Source organism: Phodopus roborovskii, unplaced genomic scaffold (genome assembly GCF_943737965.1).
Source record: "Phodopus roborovskii unplaced genomic scaffold, PHOROB, whole genome shotgun sequence".
NCBI classification, from domain to species: domain Eukaryota; kingdom Metazoa; phylum Chordata; class Mammalia; order Rodentia; family Cricetidae; genus Phodopus; species Phodopus roborovskii.
In genome coordinates, this window is record NW_026126622.1 from 1,821,015 (window position 1) to 1,846,072 (window position 25,058).

Sequence of the window (25,058 nt, forward strand, 5' to 3'; positions counted from 1 at the left end):
GGTGTGCAGTGAGACAGTGATGGTGCCCGCTGTCAGCGGGCAGCGGGGTCTCGGCTTCTGCCCAGGATGCATGACCAGGATCCAGGGGAGGCAGCAGAGGTCAGGGGAGACTTTTTCTATGCACCCCCTTTATTTCCCATAAACACCCCAAGCTGGTGTTTATGTGGGTTCTGGAGGGGTGATCTGAGCTTTATTTCCCATAAACACCCCAAGCTGGTGTTTATGTGGGTTCTGGAGGGGTGATCTGAGCTCCTGTCTTCATGTTTGCATGACATTTTAACCATCTCCTCAACCTCTTTTCCCTCATTTTTGTCTGTTTATCTCCTCCCCTTTATCCCCCTTTCTTGGAGGCTGCCTTTGAGATTTGCTGGTGCTGAAGTATTTTCAGCCTTTTAATGGTTGAGCCCTGGTGAGGCCAGGCATGTCTCAGAGGGAACACTGAGTCCTATGGAAAAGAGGGGAAATGTTGGGGAATACAGCTATGTGCAGAGCAGTGTGATTACCAGAATTTGGGGAGGAATGTCCAGTTGGGCTTTGGAGAATGAATAGAGATGTGCTGAGGAGATTCCATAGGAGTAAGTAAGGGAATCTTGAAGATGGCAGGAGTGAAGATATGAAGCACAAGAAGGGAGAGCTGTGGGGTGTGACACGGTGAGGCTGTGTGGTGCCTGGGCCTCAGTCACCTTGCGCCCTGTGTTTCAGAGTCAGTGTCTTATTTTGCGGTATCTCCATCTACACCAGGAGAGTCTCTGGGCAAAGCAGGTTTCTCATACTCACTGGGGTGGCTCACATGGGTGGGGGGGTGTTGGTCTGTGTTTCCCCACTCCTTGTTCTTAGCCATTATATTAGATCCCAGTAGTTAGGGAGTTTCTAGCTGGGTGGCCTGCACTGTCTGAAGAAGCTGTAGGAGAGAGCGCAGCAGGGGTCTCCTTAAAAGCTTAAGGAAGCATTGCTTCCCAGGTCATCTCCTCCTTTGAAAGGGCACAGTGTGAGGGGAGGAACTGTGGCCATGTGCAGGAGGTGTTCCAAATTTGGTGTGTCTGGGCTACAGCATCCTCTGAGACTCAGGCTTCCTGGGCTCTCCTCTGAGCAGAGCTAAGATGGGAACCAAGGTGTCTGTCTTGCAGCTCAGGGCTGAAAGAAAAAGCATTCCCCTGAGGACATGGTGTCTCTTGCCCACTGCATGGCTCTCTTCGAGCACTGGCACTTGAGCACTGTTTCTTTGCAGTGTCCTTGTTCGTTGCATTTCGAAGAATCGTCCCATTCACATGTCACAAGCCTTGTTTTAAGAGAAGTAACTTGAATTGCACAGAGCTCTAGGCCTTGTATAGTGTTTTGCTATTCTGGGAAAAAACAAGCGGGCAACAAACAGAACCTTGATTATGTGGTGTGTGTGTGTGTGTATTTGTGTGTGTGTGTGTGTGTGTGTGTGTGTGTGTGTGTGTGTGTGTAGGGGTTTGGGGGTGTGAAGGGATACTTAGATTGATTTCAGGGTCTTCCTGCAAAAGAGTTTAAGTCTATCCCTCACATACTCAGCATGGCTCCAAATGGTAGGCCAGTTAGTGTCTGTGCTGACCTTTACGTGTGAAGATGTTAGGGAACTCATGACCAGCTGCTTTCTCTATTTCCAGATGTTGCCTATTCAGGAGAATTCTTGGGTTCTAACTCTGTCTTGTGTCTGTGAAGGAGTGGATTGCCTTCCCAGCCCGCTGACACTGTGTTTGTGGTCTTTCTGTTGTAGTTTTCTGGATATTGACGTACCATTGAAGCTCGGCCAGGTGACCTGCGTGGAGGCTGGACTTTGTGTGGAGAAGGCCGGTAAGTGGGATGCATTTCCCAACTCTGGCTTTTCCTGTGTGCAGCTGGGACAAGTCCTCACTAACATGCTAAGTAACAGCCTCAGCTTTCTCTAACAGAACTCTAATGCATTCATGCTGATTTTCAGCATTGTCTGGTTTGAGACATTCACATTTACAGCTGTCACATGGTGTTCATGTGGGCTGCATTCAAGGACCTCTGTGGGTTTCTGGATCCCCAAGGATGCTCCAGTACCTTATGTGATGTGCTCAAGATTTACATGGGACATGTACACATCCTCCTTTGATGACTTCTGACACTTCGTATGTTGCAATGACCATATTAATACTTGTTCTCTTGACTTTAATGACAAGAAACATTACTGCGCCCATGCTCAGTATGGACTGGGCAATCGTAAGCCTAATATCACAGCACAGGAGCCCCAACACTATACTGCAGGGACACCACAGAGTGGGGAAAGGCCAGAACATGCCCATACCATGGGTCTTTGCTATTGTCTGGAAGGTTTGGTAGGTGGGAAATGTTTTCCATTTTTAGGACTTTTGGAATAAGAACAGTTTTGATCTGTGCTTGGTTGGATCTACAGATGTGCATTTCAGAGAGTAAAAGGTACAGAGGAGAGCCAGCAGTGTGTGGAGGACAAATGACCAGGAGATCTGCTGATTGTGTCTTGCCCCTGGGAATGACTGCTCTTGGCTCTGCTGTCAGGATACCTCCATTTCTTCATGATGCATTGTTGGAGACCCTCCCTCCTGCTCAGTGGTGATGGCTCTTTCAGGGTTTCGGGAAGCAGAAGCTGACAGGAAGTGGACAGGGTCTCTATGTCTTGTGTGGGAGTAACAGTTCTTATGTTGTTCCATACCCAGACTGTTCATAGGTGAGCCAGGCAGCCAGCCTGAAGGTACTGTTGCTGTGGACGGGCCCTGGGAGCAGAAAACAGGCTGGGTTCTCTTCAGAATGTCCCAAGTGAATGGTGCTGGGTCCTTGGGCAGGGTCTGAGGTATCTGCAACCATGGTTGATATGAAGATGTGTCATCTCCAGGGTACCTCCTGCTGGGGAGTGGGAGTAGCCAGTTCTGCATGTGTCCATTGTGACAAAGTACCACAAGCTGGGTGGTTTAAATAGCATGATTCTATAGTCTCAAAGTTTTGGAAGACTAAAATCCAAGACCAAGGTGCTAATAAGGTGTTTCCTTTGAGGGCTCTACAGGAAAAGCACTGGTGAATTGTCAGTCATCTTTGCTGTCGCTTGGCTTGTGATAGGACAGCCTAACCTTCACATAGCTTTCCCTGGTATCTCTGCCTCTTTCCAAGTGATGTAGGAAGATAGGGTCACATCATGTGATTCTGCGTCATAAGGGTAACTAACTCCAAGCCCAACGACCAAGAAGGACCATCCTTTGGAACAAACCTGGGTCTCCTCAGAGGTGGTGCAGATCCCAGCAAACAGAAAAAAATCTAATCACCTAGGATATCCACAAGTGTCCACCCTTCAGAGAACTCTTCTTTCTCTTGTAATAAAGCCACTTGTCTGCTGGAGCTTGCTCTCCATCTATGGACATGATTTGTTTGTTTGTTTTTTGTTGTCGACTTTTTGTTTTGTTTTTGTTTTTCGGGACAGGGTTTCTTTGTGTAATTTTGGAGGCTGTCCTGGAACTCGCTATGTAGACCAGGCTGGCTTTGAACTCACATAGATCCACCTGCCTCTGCCTCTTGAGTGCTGGGATTAAAGGTGTGCACCACCGACGCCCGGCTACATGGTTTATCTTTATTATTCTGTGCTTTTGTCACTGTGTCTTCTTCAGTTCTTTGTTTGAGACAAACAATACAAACCCACTCAACAAGGCACACTAAACAAAACCAATAACAATGTAAAATACTTGAACATTGCATCACAGGAGACCCCTGAGCTCTGTCTAACAGGAAAAACTATAAGATTATCAGCCATATTAGTTTCTATTCCTGTTGCTGTGGTAACATACCCCTACAGAAGGAGCTTATTTTTGGCTCACAGTTCCAGGGTACAGTCCATCATGGTGGCAGAAGCTTGAAGCAGCTGTTTATAACATCTGCCATCAGGAAGTAGAGGGGCTGAATGGAGTAGTTTAGTCAGCATCCTCTTTTTTATGCTGTCTAGGGATCCTAGCTCAAGGAAAGGTGCCACTCATAGTTTGGATGGGTCTTCAATTATATAAGGAATTGTAGACAATTCCTTACAAACATGCCCAAAGGTGCATGAATATGTGTGCATGCCTGTGTGTGTGTGTGTGTGTGAATGAGAGAGAGATTCTAGATCTGTCAAGTTGACAATATTAACTATCACATCAGTCATACTGATTTAGAATACATCCTAATGACCTTAGTTAACCTTGATCATGTACAAAGATCTTATCTGCAAATAATGTTACAGCTCAGGCAGTACACCCTGCATACACGTAGATGACACATGATACCGTGACAACATGACAGCTCAGGCAAAGTCATTAGGCTGTAGGAATTCATCAGGTCCACTCCACCCTTCTGTTGTTAGGATCTGGAGTGTACCATGAATTTCAATGCGTTATACACTTAGTCACTGGGATGTTTCCATCATGAAGCTGTGGGACCTGTAAGAGGCAGAGCCTAGTGGGGGGGGGTCTTCAGGTCATTGGAAGTGTGCTCTAGGAGGGACAGTGGAACCCAAGCTTTTCCTCTTCTTCTTCCCCCTGTGTTCCCACAAGATGAATAGCTGTGTTCCACCATGTGCTTTATGTCATGATGTGCTGCACTGCCATAGGCCCAGAAGCAATAGGGCCACCAACTACAGCCTCCAAAACTGTGAGTCCAAATAAACCTTTGCTCTTTATAAGTTGGTCATCTCAAGTATTTTGTTATAATAGTAAAGCTAGTTAACAACATGTAATTTACTATATGATTGGCTTATATATTTACATCCATCCACATTTCTAAAAAAATTGTATGCTCTGTGTGTGTGTGTGTGTGTGTGTGTGTGTGTGTGTGTGTGTGTGTGTGTGTTACATAGGAGTAAACCCAAGGCCTTTGTGCATTGGGTTGCTATTCTGTTGTTCAGGAATATTCCAACCCTACACTACTAATTCTTCATGTCCTGATATGGCAAAGAAGATTTTAATGAATAGCTTCCCCTTCTTGGAGCGCTATACATCTCTGTAGTTAACTTCCTAGAGCCAGTCAGGCCAGTCAGTTTGTTATGCTAGCCAACAGCTCCCAGATGTGAGGTGTAGACCCCCATTGTTGATTGCCCTTCAGTCTGCCCGCCAGACATTGCACACACTGGGAAATGGAAAACTGTGACTTGCCTTTGTTTTGACATTTCCTTCATTGGGGTGGTCTGGGGCTGAACCAGGGTTACTAGGAGTATGTCAGAGGAGAGAGCAGGGACAAACAAGGTTGGTGGCTGGCACTGGATCTGGTGAGGGGCAGTGGGGCTGGCGACCTCACACGTGGATTTCTGGCTGTTCCCCCGCTTAGTGTCCTCTTTCCTACACTGCCCTTCTTCCACAGGGCATCCAGACCTCCCAGCAGCAGGGCCTCCTGACCCTTGTTCATCCCTGCTGCGCCAGCCTTGTGCTTTGCTCTTTGGTAGTTTTGGAGGTGACTGGGTAGGAGAGTGCTTTTCTCTCTTCTCACCATGGGGGCCATTGGCATCATCACTCAGTGCAGCTGATGCTTGCCTCTTTGGTGCTCTGTTAAGGGAGACCTGAATTCCAAGAGAAGACACAGAAAGATGTCAACTGCCCCTTCCTAGAAACCAGATGTCAACATGGCTACTTCTGGCATGCTCTACCCCTGCCCTTCATGTGTGAGACCACATAGACACTCTGTACACCACATCTGTCCCACATCTCCCTGATTCCCATGAACTTTGAGAGCTGTTCCCCCCCCCACCCCATTGATCTTAGAGGACTCACCAGTAATGTGCTATTATTGGTAGGGCTTTTAAATTAGGGAAATATACACAAGGCAAAGATTTACCATTGACCGGCCATCTTTTTTTTTTTTTTTTAATTTATTTTTTTATTTAATTTTATATAACAAAGTCCAATTAAATGAAAACAAACATTTATACACAATATTTGGGAATTTGGGCGTCGTTCTTTCCAAACTACTTCCTGCTGGTAAGGGGCGCTGTCCTGGGGAATTCGAAGAAGATTCAGATATCCTAGCTGTAGTCTGTAGGGCTGTTTTGTCCAGCTGTTTGGAATGTAGGATCAGCTTGTACTCTGTTTCAGGCGGTCTGGTGTGATCAAACCACATTAGTCTGGAAGGAATCCACATCTTTTCATTTTCTGTGGAAACAAAAATAGAAATACTTTTCCCCAGTAACTTGTTCTTCAACTTAAATTTTGGAGTCAAAGCGTTTTTTTTTTTTTTTTTTTTTTTTTTTTTTTTTAAATTTATTATTTTACATGTCGATCCCAGTTCCCCTTCCCTCCCTCCCCTCCAGCCCTCCCTCCCTCCTTCCCTCCCTTTTGCCCTCTCTACCCTCTCCCATGCACTCTAAACACCCTCCCCTCCAACCCCCCACCACAATACCATATGTAGGGGAATGCCATCCAGTTGGGGTCATGTAGATCTGACAGGTCCTGTGAAGTAGGGACTAGGGCTTCTCTCCTATCTCTAGAATAAGGCAGTTATCCCTCCATGGGGGATATGTTTGCAAAGTCCTTTTGTGCACCAGGGATACATCCTGGCTCCACTGTCTGAGGTCTCTTAGACTGCTCAGACCTTCTGGCTGAGACCCATATTCAGGGGGGTCCGAGTCAGTCCCCTGCTGGCTTCCCAGCTATCAGTCTAGTGGCCCTTAGCTCCTCCTTGTTCAGGTAAGCTGTCTCTATGTACTTCTACCGCATGGTCTTGTCCTCTCCATCTGCTTCTGGGTTCTAGTTCGACTCAGTGTTTATGTATGGGTGTTTGCTCCTGTTTTCAACAGGCATTAGTTGAGGACTCCATGGAGAAGTTAGTTGTTGATCTCACTCTCCGGGGAAGGGCATTTATGATAGCCTTTCCACGGAAGCTGAGATTGTTAGTTGGGAGCAGTCTTGTAGTTCTCTCGACCTTTCTTTGTGTTCAACTTTATCTTCAAACCAATATTGGCTCCCTCTTTTATGTTCTCTCTCTCTGTCTCTGTCTCTGTCTCTCTCTCTCTCTTTCCTATTTTCCATTCCTAACCAGGCTCAATCCTCCTGGTCGCACATGCCTTCCTCTCCTCCCTCTCATTTTCTCCTACTTCTCTCTCCATTAGCTGTCCTCCCCCACTTTACCTGAGGTCTGGGGGACTTGTCCCTTCCCAGTTCTGTGAGGGACTTTATATGAATCTCTTAGAATACAACTTGTATCCTAGTTCCTCTGGTGATGTGAATTATAGGCTGGTGATCATTTGATCTAGTTCTAAAATCCATATATGAGTGAGTACATACTGTGTTCCTCTTTTTGTGACTGGGTTACCTCATTCAGGATGGTTTCTTCAAGTGCCATCCACTTGCCTGCGTATTTCAAGATACCATTATTTTTTCTGCAGAGTAGTATTCCATTGTGTAGATGTGCCACATCTTCATTAACCATTCTTCAATTGAAGGGCATCTAGGTTGCTTCCAGGTTCTTGCTATTACAAATAGTGCTGCTATGAACATAGTTGAACAGATGTCTTTGTTGCATGGATGTGAATCCTTTGGGTATATGCCTAAGAGGGGGATTGCCGAGTCCTGTGGTAAACTAATTCCCATTTTCCTGAGGAACCGCCATACTGATCTCCAAAATGGCTGTATGAGTTTGCACTCCCACCAGCAGTGGAGGAGTGTTCCACTTTCTCCACATCCTCTCCAACATAAGTCATCACTGGTGTTTCTAATTTTAGCCATTCTGGCAGGGGTAAGATGGTATCTCAAAGTTGTTTTGATTTGCATTTCCCTGATAGCTAAGGATGTGGAGCATTTTCTTAAGTGTCTTTCAGCCTTTTTGATTTCCTCCATTGAGAATTCTTTCTTCAGTTCTGTACCCCATTTTTTAATAGGGTTATTTGGTGTTTTGTTGACTAGTTTCTTGAGTTCTTTGTATATTTTGGAGATCAGCCCTTTGTCAGATATAGGATTAGTGAAAATCTTTTCCCAGTCAGTGGGCTGCCGTTTGGTCTTGTCAACTGTGTCCTTTGCCTTACAGAAGCGTCTAAGTTTGAAGAGGTCCCATTTATTAATTGTTTCTTTCAGTGTCTGTGCCCCTGGAGTTATGTTCAAGAAGCGGTCTCCTATACCAATTTGTTCAAGGGTACCTCCTACTTTCTCTTCTAAGAGGTTCAATGTGGCTGGATTGATGTTGAGGTCTTTGATCCATTTGGACTTGAGTTTTGTGCATGGCGACAGACATGGGTCTATCTGCATTCTTCTACACACCCTCATCCAATTGTGCCAGCACCATTTGTTGAAGATGCTGTCTTTGCCCCATTGTATAATTTTAGCTGTTTTGTCGAAAATCAGGTGTTCATAGGTGCATGGATTAATATCAGGATTTTCAATTCGATTCCATTGGTCTACCTGTCTATTTTTATGCCAATACCAGGCTGTTTTCAGAACTATAGCTCTGTAGTAGAGCTTAAAGTCAGGAATGGTGATGCCTCCTGAAGTTCTTTTATTGTATAGGGTTGTTTTGGCTATCCTGGGTCTTTTGTTTTTCCATATAAAGTTGATTATTATCCTTTCAAGGTCGGTGAAGAATTGTGGTGGGATTTTAATGGGGATTGCATTGAATCTGTAGATTGCTTTTGGCAAGATTGCCATTTTTACTATGTTTATCCTACCTAACCAAGAGCATGGGAGGTCTTTCCATTTTCTGGTATATTCTTTAATTTCTTTCTTTAGAGTCACAAAGTTCTTATTATATAGATCTTTTACTTGTTTGGTAAGCGTTACACCAAGATACTTTATGTTGCTTGTGGCTATTGTAAAGGGTGATGTTTCTCTGATTTCTTTCTCTGCCTCTTTGTCGTCTGAAAAAAATAGGGCTACTGATTTTTTTGAGTTTATCTTGTATCCTGCTAGTTTGCTGAAGGTGTTTATCAGCTGTAGGAGTTCCCTGGTAGAGTTTATTGGGTCGCTTATGTAAACTATCATATCATCTGCAAATAGAGACAGTTTGACTTCTTCCTTTCCAATTTGGATGCCCTTGATCTCCTTTTGTTGTCTTATAGCATTAGCTAGAACTTCTAGTACAATATTGAAGAGATATGGAGAGAGAGGACAGCCTTGTCTTGTTCCTGATTTTAGAGGAATTGGCTTAAGTTTCTCTCCATTCAGTTTGATGTTGGCAGTTGGTTTGCTGTATATTGCTCTTATTATGTTTAGGTATGTTCCTGTTATCCCTGACCTCTCTAATACCTTTATCATGAAAGGGTGTTGAATTTTATCGAAGGCTTTTTCCGCATCAAGGGAGATAATCATATGGTTTTTCTTTTTCAGTTTGTTTATATGGTGGATCACGTTGATAGATTTTCGTATGTTAAACCATCCCTGCAATCCAGGTATGAAGCCTACTTGATCATGGTGGATGATTTCTCTGATGTATTTTTGAATTCGGTTTGCCAGTATTTTATTGAATATTTTTGCATCGATGTTCATCAGGGATATTGGTCTGTAGTTTTCTTTCTTAGTTGTGTCTTTGTGAGGTTTGGGTACCAAAGTTATTGTGGCCTCATAAAAAGAGTTTGGCAATAAACCTTCTGTTTCTATCTTGTGGAACAGTTTGAGGAGTAGTGGTATTAGTTCTTCCTTGAATGTCTGGTAGAATTCTGCACTGAATCCATCTGGCCCTGGACTTTTTTTCGTTGGAAGGCTTTCGATGACTGCTTCTATTTCATTTCGGGTTATAGGTCTATTTAAGTTGTTTGTCTGTTCTTGATTTAATTTTGGTAAGTGATAGTTATCCAGAAACTTGTCCATTTCCTTTGAATTTTCAATTTTTGTGGAATACAGATTTTCGAAGTATGACCTGAAAATTGACTGGATTTCCTCTGTGTCTGTTGTTATGTTCCCCATTTCGTTTCTGATTTTGTTAATTTGCATGTTCTGTCTCTGCTTTTTCGTTAATTTGGATAAAGGTTTATCTATCTTGTTGATTTTCTCAAAAAACCAACTCTTTGTTGCATTGATTTTTTGTATTATTTTCCTGGTTTCTATTTTGTTGATTTCAGCCCTCAAGTTGATTATTTCCTGGCGTCTGCTCCTGCGGGGTGAATTCGCTTCTCTTTGTTCTAAGGTTTTCAGTTGGGCTGTTAATTCATTTATGTGACTATCCTCTGTTTTCTTCATATGGGCACTCAGTGCAATGAACTTCCCTCGTAGCACTGCTTTCAAGGTGTCCCATAAGTTCGGGTATGTTGTATCCTCATTCTCGTTGAATATTAGAAAGTCTTTAATTTCTTTCTTTATTTCTTCTTTGACCCAGGAGTGGTGCAATTGCACATTGTTAAGTTTCCATGAGTTTGCAGGTTTTCTGCTATTTGTGTTGTTGTTGAATTCCAATTTTAAAACATGGTGGTCTGATAAGATACAGGGGACTATTCCTATTCTCTTGTATCTGTTGAGGTTTGTTATGTCTCCTAGTATGTGGTCGATTTTAGAGAAGGTTCCATGTGGAGCAGAGAAGAAGGTATATTCTTTTGTCTTTGGATGGAATGTTCTATAGATGTCTGTTAGCCCCAGTTGAGACATAACTTCTGTTAATTCTTTTGTTTCTTTGTTGAGTTTCTGATTTGTGGTCCTGTCTCGTGTTGAGAGTGGTGTATTGAAGTCTCCCACTATAAGTGTGTGAGGTTTTATATGAGCTTTGAGTTTTAGTAGTGTTTCTTTTACGAATGTGGGTGACTTTGTATTAGGGGCATAGATGTTCAGAATTGAGACTTTGTGTTGATGGATTTCTCCTGAGATGAATATGAAAGGCCGGCCATCTTAATAAAATTTATTTTCATTTATTTGGTGTGTTTGTATGTGTGGGTATTGTGTGCATGTGTGCATGCCATGTGCACACCCATTTAATGCAGAGGTTGACATTGGTGTCCTCCTCAGTGGCCCTTCACTTTATCTTTTGAGGCAGGGTATTCCCCTGAAACTGTCTCCATCACTGGTTTGGTTAGCTAGGCAGGACCCCCAGAGACTCCTGCTTCTACTTCTCAGGGCTGGGATTACAGATGTATACTGCCTTGTCCTTGGTTTTATGTAGTGCTGGGATCTAAACTCATATCCCATTCCCTTAGCTTTATATATTTTTAAAAACCACATACATAATTGTAAACCTTGTGTGTATTTATGGTAACCCAATGATATTTTGATAAATTGTATGTGGTTTAATGTTCAAATTAGGATAAGCATCCATCTCTTCAAACATTTATGTTTTTTATAGTATTCTTGTAGCTTCTTTACATAGTTTTGTACTGTGTGTATATGTAGGTCAGAGAACAGGGTTTGAATTCAGGTTGTCAGGCTCTTTAGCGAGCCCCCTATCCTGCTGGCCCATATGGCAGGCCCTCTTGTGGCTATTTGGGACACACAGTGCTTTACTGTCCCCACCTTCTTGTGCCACAGCACACTCCTGGTCAGTACACCTGCCTCTGGGGACCATCATTCTACTCTCAACTTCTATGAGATCAGCTTCTTGAAAATTCTCCGTGTGAGCAACTTCAGGCACTGCTTGTCTTTATGCGCCTGGCCTGTTGTACTTAGCGGAATGATGTCCAATAGTACCCACACTGCCTCAAGTAACAGGAATGCATCAACTTTTATGGTAGATTACTTGGTGTTTGTCCTGGCTTTCTGTCTGTTGCTGTGATAAACACCATGGCCAAAAGCCATGGGGAGGGGAGAGTTTGTTTTAGCTTACAGGTTATGGTCTATCATGGAGGGAAGTCAGGGTAGGAGCTCAGGGCAGGGATCTTCAGGCAGGTACTGAATCAGAGACCACAGAGAAACACTGTTTACTGTCTCACTCTTAGCAGTCCAGGCCCACCTGCCTAAGGATGGTACCACTCACAGTGGGCTGAGCTCTTCTATATCAGTCTTTTATCAAGAAAATACTCCCTCAGACATGTCTACAGGCCAGTCTGATGGAGACAGTTCCTCAAATGAAGGTCCTTTTTCCCAGGTGTGTTAACAACCAAGGTGAACCATTAGAGTGTCCTATAGTATTTACTACCTTAGCTTTATGTTGCTGTATCAAAAACCCCAAAGGAAGCACTGACATGAGAAGATTTATCTTGGCTCCCGTTCTCAAAGGAAATGCACATGTAAGTGCATTGTTAATGAGCCTGTGAGGGGGTGGGACATTATGGCAGAGAGCTGCTCAGTTGATAGCAACTGATGGGTGGGGGAGGCAGAGAAAGAGAGAGAGAGAGAGAGAGAGAGAGAGAGAGAGAGAGAGAGAGAGAGAGAGAGAGACCATGGTCTGTGGGGAGTCCCAGTGCAACCTTTAAGTGTAACCCACTTCCTCCTATAGGCCCTACCTCCTGGAGATTGTGCCTCGCCTACTAGTACAGAGAAGTCAGCTGTGAGACTTTCAGGCATTCTAGATCCTAGCTCTAACAGACCTGCGCCGGATCTTTTTTTTTTTTTTAAATCATTCCACAGTTGAACCATTCATGCATTCATGGTTTATGCATCTGTCCTGTTCTTGGTGCAGTATGACCCTCTTCTCTGGCTGGTCACCCCAAAAAGGAAACATTTATTACCCTAAAGCAATTATTCCTCCGTCCATGCTGCCCCTCACAGTGTCTGGAGACCTCAAGTCTGCTTTTCCGTTGCTGTGAGTTCTGGCTGTTTCATCTATGTTAGGAAGCCGCCAGCTGTGGTCCTCTGTGGTCCCCTGCAGTGCTGGAGCTGGCTGGTGGTGTGAGGCGGGGTGGGGTGGAGGGGTGAGGAAAGCATTCTGTAATCTTCCCGTGGGCCGTGCCCCTCAGCTGTCACCTCCTACATTTCTTCTTGTGCAAATTTGTCTACACTTACTGTGGCTTTGGCTATGATAACTGTGATCAGAAAGCATGATGTCTGGGATGCATGTTATAGACCTAAACTTATTAGCTTGGAAATAGATTCCCTGACGATGGTAAAAACCATCTCCACACAAAAACAGCTTCATCACCATTTGTTTAAGGTCAAGGGATTTGAGAAACAGTGTTCTGGAAGTGAGGGGTGGTGCCTGTTTCGACACTGGACAGTAGAATAATCGTGTCAATGCATCATGGGAAGTACCCTAATGAGGTGAGAAGGGAAGACTAGGCTGTCCCCAACCCCTTCCTCCAGGCCTGAAAAGAGGAGTGCTTCCCACTCTCCACTTTGGCTCCTCTCAGGGAGAGCATGTTCTGGCCCTAGGGCCTGCTACCTGTCAGGGGAGTTCACTGCTCCAGGTGATGGGGTCTCAGGTGACTCTGAGTTCACTTGTCCCTTCAGATCCTGGCAGAGGGAGGTGTTTGCAGTTGAAGTTCACAGGTAGGTCTAAGAGAGTTTAGACTGGTTTTCAGACTGCCTGGCAGGTTCTCCTCTTAAGACTGGGTGGCTTGCAGCTCGGTACATATTGGGTGCCCTCTTTAATTTCCTTGGTAATTTTCTGTAATTGTGTTCTTGAGGAATTAACTTTTTTTTTTCTTCTTTCTGTCTGTCACCCATTCCTGCATGAGTTCCAGGGCCCACAATTTCACCCTCAAGTTTGCACTTACATGTGCATTTCCTGAGTTTGGACTGGGGCCAAGATATGTGGTCTGCTAATTGGAGGGTTTCTCTGTGGTTGGTGGCTTTAATGGATTTGACTGCTGGGTAATTTGGCTGTGGTTTATATTTTGGGGTTTGTGTGCTGGATGACTGATCCCCAGTATGATGATGGTGAGAGGTGAGGGTTATCCCATAACTGGGACATGTCCTTAGAAGGTATTCATTTTCATGGTACCCTACCTAGTTCTTAGGACTGGTTGTTAGGGTGAGTCTGCCTTATGCACTTGGCCTCATTTGCATGCAGCTGTTTACTGGCCTCACCCTTCTTCTGATGCAGCCAACAGGGTACACTTACCTGAGGCTGATGGAGCCCTTCAATCTCGGACTTGAAACTTCTAAACACTTGCTCTAAATAAACCCCATTTCTCTATAAAGTACATAGTCTCAGGTATTTTGTTGCAGTAGCAGAAAGGGTATTAAGGGAGCCTGTGAGTGAGAGGTTCTCAGAAGTTCTCAGGGAGAAGAAGAATTAGCCTACAGTCACCATTTCAAATGCAGAGCTGTGACACCTGGCTTTTCATTGGTGTGTTGATCTATCTGTCATTAGAAAAGGTCCCTGTAGTGGTGCTGAAGCCAGGGCCCCCTGTAGCACCCTGAGTAGCCTGGTTGCCATGGAGAAGGTGGCTTCTCTATGGTTGCTTTGAAATTTTGGGCTCTTACCCTTTTACTGTAAAAAGCTTCCATCCACCCCGTCCACAGCCCTACCACCTTGCTTTGGGGATTACAGTGTGGGGTGCCCACTCATCCAGAAAAGCACACTCACCCCATTCCCACGTCTTGTTGATTTGGTTCTCATGAACAGATTTTAAGTGGTTGCCATCTGTTCTTCTCTTAATTATCTTTTCCTAATCCCATCACAGGGAGGAGGAAGGACATTTTCCTCAAGTCCAGATTCACTAAGGAGGTGTGGCTCTGCCTCCCATAATGGTGGAGGAGCACAGCTGCCATCCCTGAGGATAGGGAACCAGAGGATGAAGCCTGCCCCTTGTGACTACATTGGCCACACCCCTGCCTATGGTCCAGTCAGTGCTACAGCAGGAGGGACTTCTGAGCCTCAGCCTTACCTTCCTGGCAGATCCCTGCATGCTGCTCAGAGGGTGGCAGAGACTGGGCAAAGCTTCTGTGGGTCTGACCAGGGCCAATTAGTCACCATGAACGCCTTACTGTGTGGAGCTTTGTGCTAGCAGATGCCAGGTTGAGAGCATTATTGGAGAGGGGTATGACTCCTGCTGGTGATTCCCCTGGCCTGGGCTGTCACTGTATGCCCTCTATGGTATTGTATTTATATCCACTAGGTGGATACTAATGGAGCAGCGGGGCTCGCTCCCACCCCACCGTCCTGCAGCATGTGTCCTGCAGGCAGGCTCTTCCCAGGCTAGGGAAGTCAGATGGTCTTCAGACCTCCCTGCTGTGCTAAGTCAATAAGAGTCTTGGCTGCTTCCCAGTGAGGGAAGGTGCTGTCCAGCAATGTGGTGGGTGATTGCAGACACCCCAAGTCTCTTGCCTAGCTAGGGCCTGCCCCGCCCTGAAAAGCAGTGGACAGGGAGGGCTGTGCCTGCCCCTCCCCTCCTCAGCTGTCTCCCTTTTTGTCATCAGACCTGCACCTGCTCATCCCTTCTTGCCAGTGCCAGCAGATGAGCCTGAAAGTGTGGTCTGGCTGCTGATGTCCATGCTGGCACTTTCAACCTCCAGCAGATGTTTAACTCTGGCTTCTCTTGGAGGAGACACCCTGGAGATGATCTTACTGAGAATGTACTTAACTGGGTGTCTGTGCTTGCTCTGTCCAACCCAGCTCTCTCAGCAGCCTCTTGGCTGGCCTTTTGAGATGTCCCCAGGGAGAACTCTGTGTCCACAGATGGCTTCTCTCTGGATAGAGGCTCTTTAGCCCTTCAGGGATGGCTGGGTGCCACCTCCCATCTCTGGATACTCAGGAGGTTTAGGAGTGAGCCATGAGACCCTGGGGACTTAGCACTAAGTGGCCACCTCTAGAAGTCTGACTTGGGAGACAAAGTAAAACCACTATATCCTCCTTGGGTCACTGGCCTTCTTGCTGATCTCTAGGGAGCATATTGGGAAAGCCAGCCTGAGGCATCTGCTCTTTGGTGCCTGTTGCCTCTGTTAGCCAGGGCAGCATCCTGGGCCACACTAACCACTGTGTCTAGACCACACTGACCACTGTGTCTACCTCTTGGCCTCTTAGGAAAAACTGCCTGAGCTGTCCATTCTGTAACTCCTAGACCCTCAGGGAGGCCCAAGAATGGGAGGTTATGGAGTTCTACAACCTGTTTTCTGGGGAAGGGTTGATAGGGTGACCCGGCTTTTCTGTCCCCTGTATTTGGGACTCATTTCACCACCATTGAAGGCTTCTTCTGACATGGCCTTCTCTCCTTCAGTACGTGACTGGAGAGCCAGCTCACATGGAGGTAGGATGTGGTGTCACATTTAGATTCACTGATAGGCTTCTAGGGGCCATTTCTCCTTGGTGGGCCTGGAGGGTCCTTTTAGTTCAGCAGCATCTGTAGGTGAACTGGGTGTTGTCTGCATCTGGCTCAGAGATGGGAAAGTTATTTCTACTTGAATTAACAGCACTTTAAAATAACAACATCAGCCTTAGCTGTATGTATTTGGGATTCTATTTGCATCTTTGGAAGCAACAGTATATATTTTGGGAAGCTATGCTCGAATGTACAGATGCTCATGTAGAGGAAGTCTTTGTGGGAGAGCCTCCGTGCTGGCAAAGGGGCATCAGGGACAGGTCTGAGGCAGCTGGCCCTTTCCCATCAGCATGCTGGGTCTCAACATAGCTGCAGGGAGGAGTTGCGGACCCAGCCTCCTTTCCTAGTTTAGTAGTCAGCTCTTGCTCATCCTTAGTGCCCAGGATGGGCTGCAGGTGCCTGAAGCCACCGACTGTGCTACCTGCTCATAGCTGAGAGAGGTACATATTAGGTACAGTATGAGACCGACAGTAATGAGTAACCCATACATTGTTACTATTCATTCACAATCTCTGAAGTGTTCATTTCTGGACTTTCCCATTTGATTTTTTGGGTGAGAGCTGACTGCAGATAACTAAACTTGAAAAGCAATGGCTCCAGATAGCAGGGGTTGGGACACAGGGCCATCAAATCCCAGAAACTAAGCCACTGGTCCACTGCACCTGGGGTTGCAGTCATTGTCTGTGACTCTGGTGTCAGCCTGTGGCACGGGGCATGATGGGTACAGGCAGCGCGGTCCCTGAGACTGTGTTGACACTTGTTCACAGTTGCCTACACTTGCAGTGGGCTCCGGGGCTGCCGCTGCCTACAAATGGGTCAGCTTCTCCTGGAGGTTTTCCAGACTGGCCAGCCTCTGTATCCCTAGGTCAGTGCCTGGGTGTGGGGACAACCTTACACTAAGGAGTCCTAATTTGGGGCATGTGGAGCACTGCCCCATGGTAGGACAGGAGGGGCTCGCCCTGTGGAGCTCGGCCTGAGCACCTGTGACAGGTGCCTCGTTGAAGATCTGTGTGACAGCCCTCCTCGTGCTGCCCATCATGACTGCAGAAGCACACTGAGCTTTGTGACAGTGTGACAGCAACAGGGTGGCTTAGCCTCCTCCAGGGATGGGACCAGAAGCCTGGGTCCTGGTGTGGTAGAGTTAGAAGTGGATGATGTCTAAGGGGTGGGTTCTAGTGGAAGATGTTGAGGTGGTTGGGGGTGTGTCTCTCAGAAGGGATTAGGGAATGAAGAAATGAGTGAGTACCTAAGAGTGAGTGGTGCTGAAGATGAGTTCAGTTCCCAGCACCCACTTTAGTGGGTGACTCATAACCAGCTCCAGCTCCAAGGAAGCCAGTGCACTCTTGTGGCCTCTGCAGGCTCCTGTACTCACCTGTCAGTTCTCTCAAGAGCCTGTCTGTGGATAAGGAGTGCCTCTGGTCCCTACTTCCTAGCTCCCTTCCTTGTCAAGCGAGCCTTCCTTCTCCCTCACACACTTTCACCAAAGGTAGACCAATGGACTGACTGATTTCTGACTAATTTTTAACTATGAACTAAATTAACATTTTTTTTCCTCCATGAAAGTTCCAAGCCTCTAGTATTTGGTTGTAGCAACAGAAAAACAAAAGACTAATACATATTTCAAGTGCTCCAAGACACCCTTCAAGCAAATAATCCTACCCTACTAGAACACATGTATTTTGTCTTTCTGAGGCTGGCTTGTTTTGATTAATATTACCATCTCTAGTTGTCAGTGCTCTAGGAACAATTCACTTCTTTCTGGTAGGTTTGTGCAGCTACTGTCCAAGTCAGAATGCAGGGTCCTTAAAAGACTTACAAGAGAACTTCCACTCCAGCCAGCTGTTCCTCTCTGTGTGTCTCCGAGGGACTCTGAGTTAGCACATCGCAGAGACACTGTCAGGAAGCAGCCCTCCTGCCCATCAGTAGAGGAACACAACCGTTGCACTACGTGCACTCTGTGCTTCCATCCTTTGCATCCGAAGCTGGCCATGCCCAACTAAGTGAATGAAGGCTGTGTTACATCAGCTTAGCCAAGTTCTGTTTCTTGGAGTGGACTGCAGTCCTGCCACACCACCATCCAGAAACACCTCCCTATGCACTCCACTCTGGAGTGAACCAGCTGTTGCCTACCTCCTCTCCTGTGTCTCCTCTTTCCTGAGGCGTTGGACATGAATGGTCAGGCATCTTAGAAGCTCCACCGCAGGAGTTCAAAGCCCACATATCACCTGCTCTCTTACTTGGTCAGAGACTGTTTGGGAAGTAGGGGCCCATTGTTGGTCTTCTAGGTGGTACACATATGGTTCCTGGTGATAATCAGTACAAAAGAAGAGGGGCATTTTCCTCTTTCCCTGTAGGGTGGACTGAGGAAAGAAGAGACTTACTTTTGCAGCGACACTTTTCTTGGAATTCTTGTGTGTGGCTGATGGTCAGTCCCCAGAGCACAGGTGTCTCTAAGGAGGTCAAGAGCCTGAAATGACCTGGCCCTGGGCTCCTGCCGCCTGGTGTATCTGCTCCCAGCCCTCTCTACCCTGCTTCTTCTGCTGCTCTGCTCAGCCCTGCCCAAATGGTGACATGAATCAGTCCAGTTAGGTATGGATGGGGAGCTAAGCCTGCAGCTTAGGGTCCAGAGAGGGGTTTTCAGTTGTTCTGGGGGATGGGGTTCTGGGGCTGGAAGGGCCATGGGCCACAGGACTGGACAGCTTGGTAGGCCAAGCAACCCTACTGGTAAGCAACTCTGGGCATGGACAGAGGTCATCAGAGGACAGGGCCTATGGAGAACACAGGCCAGGAAGGTTGCTATGGCTTGATTTGGAATGAAACCCACTAAATCATATGTGGACAACTTTGAAAGATAATTACCATTATTAGACGGGATCATCAGGGTTGGTGCCCATTTTGGCATGTGTATGAATAGGGAGGGAAACCCAGACTTGTATGCCATCTCCCCATATGGTGCCTTCTACCATGTTACAATACAGCAAGTAGACCCTTGCCAGATGCCAGCACCATGGTCTTCCCAGACTACAGAACAGTGAACCAAGTAGACTTCTATTTTTTTTCTAAGTTATCCAGCATCATAGAAATTAGTCAAACAAGACTGAAGTTCTAAAATGTCATGTAAATCCAGCACAAGAGTTGGAACTTGAGGGCCAACCTGGGGGTGTGGCTGGAGTGCATTGGCTGTCCCTTCTCTCAGAAATTGATCAAGCACAGGGCACATATTCCATGCTAGCCTGTCCAGGAGGGACACCTGCTCTCTACTGAGAATACAGGGAATCAGGGCAGGAGGCAGTGAAGTTTTTCTAGTTAGGGACCTCTAGTTGTCAAAGAGGAGACATGAGGGTTTTTGTTTGTTTGTTTGTTTTGGTTTTGGTTTTGGTTTTTTCTGTTTAACGTATTGTGTACTATTTTATTTCATAGTTCCTGAGAATCTGTATTTCCTGAAGAATGTTTCCCATTAATCAGATGAGACAAAATCCCTGTCTGTTCCACCCAGAGGGACAAGCAGCAGGTACAGTGAGAGAGTTGGGGTGGTATCTTTCCATCCTCTCTGGAGGTGGAGCAATGATTGACAGTCCCCAGCCAACTGAAAGCAGTGTTTCAGTGCAGGTGAAGACAGCTACAGAGACCTCAGCAATGGTGAGGCTGGGGGTGTTAGGAGGCCCTGCATAGAAAGGAAGACAATGGCCATCTTGCCCTTGCTTCTCTGATTTTACTGCCTGTCATTCCCTGCTAGCCCTCTTGCACATTGGTATGTCCTAGTGAAATGATACTGGTACATGCTGAAGGCACACAGCCCCGAGACCGCTGACCTGTGACCTGCCAGAGTGACTCTCTGTGGGATTTAGGAGCCAACCCACCAGGATGACAGGCAGCACCAGGTCTGCGTCTGTGGCAGAGCCCTCTGAGCCCGGCCAGGGGCTGGGCAGGTCAGAAGTAGTGCAGCTTCACTGGTTCTGCATGTCCTCCAGGAGCCGTGACAGTGCTGATTACAGGTCACCAGGCCTGGGCATGGTGCTCGAGTGGCAGGCTCTCCTGCCTCCTGTGCCGGCTTCCCTGCAGAATGGAGCCAGGATGCGAGGAGAGATGGCCTGTATCCGCAGAGTCCTCGGCTTGTGTGTGAGGGGTCTGTGCCATGCGCCTGCCAGCAAGTTTCTGGGAAGCACAGAGGCCCTGGTGGGGCTGGAGGCATCTAAGAGGGTGGGGGGGGGTCCTGGGAGAACAGAGAGTAGGTAAAGGCCCCTAGAAGACCAGCTCTGTCCAGTCTTCACTGATGGAAGCCCCTCTGAGCCTCAGTCTTCCCCACTCAATTCTGTGAAATGGCCATAACAGAAATGCTCATTTTACAGACTTGTTCAGGCAGGAGGCTCACAATGCATGAAGTATCATTTGGAACATCCTTCTGGGACAGTAGCTCTCTATTTTCACTCAAGATGTGTACTTGGTGCAGGGCTGGTGGCCATTGGAGCCCAGGCTATATTAACAGGGCAGCAAACCACTGCCAAGACAAGTGTCAGAAGGTGTGTGTGTGCTATGCTATGCTAGATGGAGGCCTGTCTGTTTCCTTCAGGTTCGTGTGTGTGTGTGTGTGTGTGTGTGTGTGTGTGTGTGTGTGTGATTGTGTCTGTGTGTGCTAGATGGAGGCCTGTCCTGTTTCCTCCGGGTTCGTGTGTGTGTGTGTGTGTGTGTGTGTGTATATGTGTGTGTGTTTGTGTCTGTGTGTACTAGATGGAGGCCTGTCCTGTTTCCTCCAGGTCTGTGCGTGTGCGTGTGTGCGCGCGCGCACGTGCTCGTGTGTGTGTGCGCGCGTGTGTGTGTGTATGTGTGTGTGTGTGTGTGTGTGTGTGTGTGTGTGTGTGTGCTAGATGGAGGCCTGCCTGTTTCCTCCAGGTCTGTGTGCGTGCGTGTGTGTGTGCGCGTGTGTGTGTGTATGTGTGTGTGTGTGTGTGTGCTAGATGGAGGCCTGCCTGTTTCCTCCAGGTCCACATGGGCTGATGGGCTGGTGATGCTTTGTTCAGGCTGCTCTGGGGAGGAGGGGATGCTCAAGTACACCTGAGGCAGGGGCTGTCTGTGAGTGTACCACCTGAGGGACAGGAGCCCCTCACGACAAGTTTGCCATGGAGTCAGTCACACAATATGGACTGTTTGGTGTGTGGCTGTGAACATCACTGGCAGAGTCAGATGGAGCGTGGCCCCTTTGGGATGGCATTACCAAAGAGGAGTGCGCCATAAACACAGGGTAGCAGTAAAAGGCTTCAACTTGGCTGCACTTTGAAATGAAAACAAAAGCCATGGATGGTTTGCATATTTACATCTCACAGACTCCTATAATCTCCTCACCCCTAGGTAAGCTCTTCCAGTGGTGGTATTGGGGTTGCTTTGTTAGCATTAAGGATCTGGGGCTTTGATGGGATTTGTTTCCATTATTAGAAAGGGGAAAGTGTTTTCTAGCAGTTAAAAACCTCTGGGAAACATCTAAACCCATTGTGTGTTGGTGCGTGCTTCTCCACGAAGACTGAGGGTGGAGAAGCTCTGGGTGGGTGAGATTGTGTCACAGTCTCTGAGCAGATGGGGACAGAAATGGGGCTTTGCACGCAGTCAAGGGGTGTCATCTAAGGAGGATCTGGTTGTCTGTGTCCATGTTTGGTGTGATGGGTGGCAGTTAATGAATAATAGGCTAGTCACGATCATGAGATTCTGTATGGGTGTAGGTACGTGTTCCACATGCTTGCTTTTGTATAAGTGTAGATACAGATTCCTTGCGTGTTTTGCTTTTGTGTGGGTGTTGGTACATGTTTCATACAGGCTTTGCTCTGTCTGTGTGTGTGTGTACTTGCTTTCATTTCTTTAGTCATTTAAGCTAATTCCTGGTGTGATGTCATTACTGAGAGTGCGATCAGCCTTTATCAGGAGCTGTGGAGGAAAGATGTCTGGAGACAATTGTGCCTGTTCATCCCCTTCCTGTGCTCCAGGACTCTCTTCTTAGTGCTGATCCCCATCAGGGGGTGGTTTGCAGTCTTCTGGAGGATGCATAGGGGTTCTGGGGAAATGCTATGGCGTTTTACAGAGACAAGCACCCACAGATTCTAGTATCATCATGTGGCCTGGAATTAATCCCCCAGGTATATCAGTTGATGACCACATACTCCTGAGAGTAGGCAGGAAATGGGCCCTAAAGATGCTGATCCTAGAACTGTATTAATCTGTTCTTTACTCATGTCTCCAAAGACTCTACTGATGTCATGGTAAAGGTTTTGAGGTGGAAAATTTATCCTCCATTATCTGGATGGGCACATGTCATCATAACTGTGTTAGTTAACTTTGTGTTACTGTAACAAAACATAGGCTAAACCTCAAGTGTGACATCAAGGATGATCAGTGACTGGGTCTACCAGTGGCTCTGCCTCTGTTCAGGCCATGCACTGTTGACCTCTGTTCATGAATAGCTGTTACTTCTTGTAGGCACCAGATCCTCTGTCTGCATCCAGTTATGATCATAGCCACTCACATCTTGGTATATTCGGGCTTACCCCAGGCATGGTCACAGTCATTCACACCTCAGCTCTTCTGAAACACTAAACACTGGGAAATACTGATGGACTTAGGACAGCTCTATGGAGGCATCTGGGCCCAAGCCTGGGAGTAAGCAGTAGGTCTGCTATGCTATGAGATTGGTTGAGTGTGGTGTGCTGTGTGGTCCAGCCCTGAGCTAACTGAGTCAACTTTCATCCTCCCACTTGTGTCTTGCTATGGGGCAGGTGGACTAAGATCCTAGAGATATTCCCCAGGTGTCTCCTCCCACGTTCAGGGATGAGGTTGCTGTCCTCAGGCTAGGCTCCTGTTGGCTGGTTCATTTCTTATACACATTCCTCTGAAGTGGCCTGGGCCTGTTTGGCCTGGTATCCTTTGCCTACCATGCGAAATGAAAGTTAGAGTGCATAGTCTCCTGGGCTGTCATCAAGGCAACGAGCCTTAAAACCAGGGGTGCTGCTGTGGCCTAGCAGGGAGTGCCTGGAAATAGAGACCATGTTGCAATGTGCACTAGGGTGGGATCAACTTCCTGATGGAGGCCAGGCCTGTGTGCATTAGCCCATTCCTAAATCTCTGGTTTTGGAAGCAGAGATTCTGCTGGCAGCTTATTAATAGGCCAAGCAGCTTTTCAAGGAACACTGAGGAACTGAAAGAGTAATTCCAAGTGGATCTGCTGCTGTCTGACTCCTGAGAAGCCCCATCCTCTGCTGCAGACATGGGGATCAGCTTCCTGTGTCACTGAGAGGTGAAGGGGTGGGTTGATGGTGGAGAATTTGCATGTACTGTCATTTGACTTTTCCAAAGCATGCAGACAAAAGCTGGTGCCTGGAGAATGGTCTGACTTCTAGGGCTTTGAGCTTTGCAAGCTTCCAGGGGCCTTTAGCCCTCGGAGCTTTCTGGCTTCTCTATCTGTGTGCTGTGCCCAGGGAAGGTTAATAATCCCTTCCCTTCTCCCTCCAGTCTCCTTTCCTCTCTCCCTTTTCTTCTCTCCCTATCCATTTGATGGCCTGGCTGCCCAGGTCCTTTTGCTGACTTTGGCTGGGATAAATATGAATGAAGTCTGGGTGTGGCTGTGCAGCCATCAGCATCTGTGTGGTAAAGTGCATTTCAGAGTGGAGGCTGCTGTGGTGTCATGGGACAATGTTGTGTGGTGTTGGACACCCCAATCACAAAGTGGCTTCTCAAGAAGTTGGAGTCTGATGATCAGGGAGGTTGTAAGGATGGTGTGAGGAGAAACCCAAGCCTGCAGCTTGGATGTCCTTGATTAAGGGGACATGATAGAGATGAGAGGCAACATGAAGGTAGTTTGGCTTCAGCCTTGCTTCTTGTTTCTTGTTTATGTGAAGAGAGGAGACAGAGAAGGGGGCAGAGAGGATGGCTGAGCTACACGGCAGGTGGCCCAGGATGGAAGATACCTCAGTAGGTCTCCTGTTCATTTGTTCAGTTTTCTGCAACACAAGAGCAGCCCTCTCCACAAAGTGGCTCTGGTACCATCTGTGCCTGTATGCCTGCCTGCCTCTGTGTGTGTGTGTGTGTGTGTGTGTGTGTGTGTGTGTGTGTTTGTGTGTGTGTGCACGTTCACGTATGTTTGTACATGCCTGTGTGTATTTATGTGTGGGCCTGTATATATCTGCACATGTCTGTGTGTGTGTGTGTGTGCCTGTACATGTCTGTGTATTTGTGTGTGCCTGTGTGTTTATGTGTGCCTTTTTGTTTCTATGTATGTGCCTGAGTGTATCTGTATATGTCTGTGTGTGTGCATCTATATGTGCCCAGGCAGGGGAATGCTTATGAGAGGCAGAAATCTTAGACCACTCTGAGAAGGCAGTGAATCAAGGCAAAACAGCTTCAGGGGCTGGGGCATCTGCAGAGGCTCCGGAGGAGTTGTTCCAGGATGCGTGGGCAGGTGTGTAAGGCCGCCAATCACAGAGGGGAACTGCTGCCTTGTGGGAGGCCTCCTGTTCTTTTGGTCACTGTTGATGAAGTTTTAACCTTAGAACACTTTTGTAATGATGGTAAGATAACACAGAGACACACCATCCTGACCCTGGTACCCTCAGCATCTGCTGCCACAGTGGACTGTTTCCCACAACCATGGAAGCCATGTTGGTCTGTGGCAGTTTTGAGGAGTAAGGGGCTGGAACTTTGTAGACTGCACCTCAATTTGGATTTCCCCAATGTTTTCTCCTGGTTATGAGTTATGAGCGGGGAATCCCACTGAAGTGAAGTATTACTCTAATATTACGTGCTAGCATAATCAAAGTAAAACTACCCTTTTCCTTTCCAAAGGATTCTAGAAAGAAGACATTCAAGGGATGGGGGCCATAGGGAGAGTGTGTGTGTAAATGACTTGGGGTTTCTATGTAGGAGAATGTTACTTAGTTATCAATTCATTCAGTCATGGGTATCAGTATGGATTCCTGGCTTTGCTGTTGCATTTTGTGTCATA

At 46.8% G+C, this 25,058-nt stretch overlaps 1 protein-coding gene across 1 annotated transcript in view; it reads left to right on the forward strand.

The window, feature by feature from the left end:
• The first annotated feature begins 1,763 nt into the window (after positions 1-1,763).
• The window catches only part of Apba2 (amyloid beta precursor protein binding family A member 2), a 184,517-nt gene continuing 161,222 nt past the window's right edge, over positions 1,764-25,058 (forward strand). The window contains exon 1 of the mRNA XM_051206443.1: positions 1,764-1,818. The gene's annotated coding sequence lies outside the window, so the exon portion shown is untranslated. The remainder of the gene's footprint in view (positions 1,819-25,058) is intronic.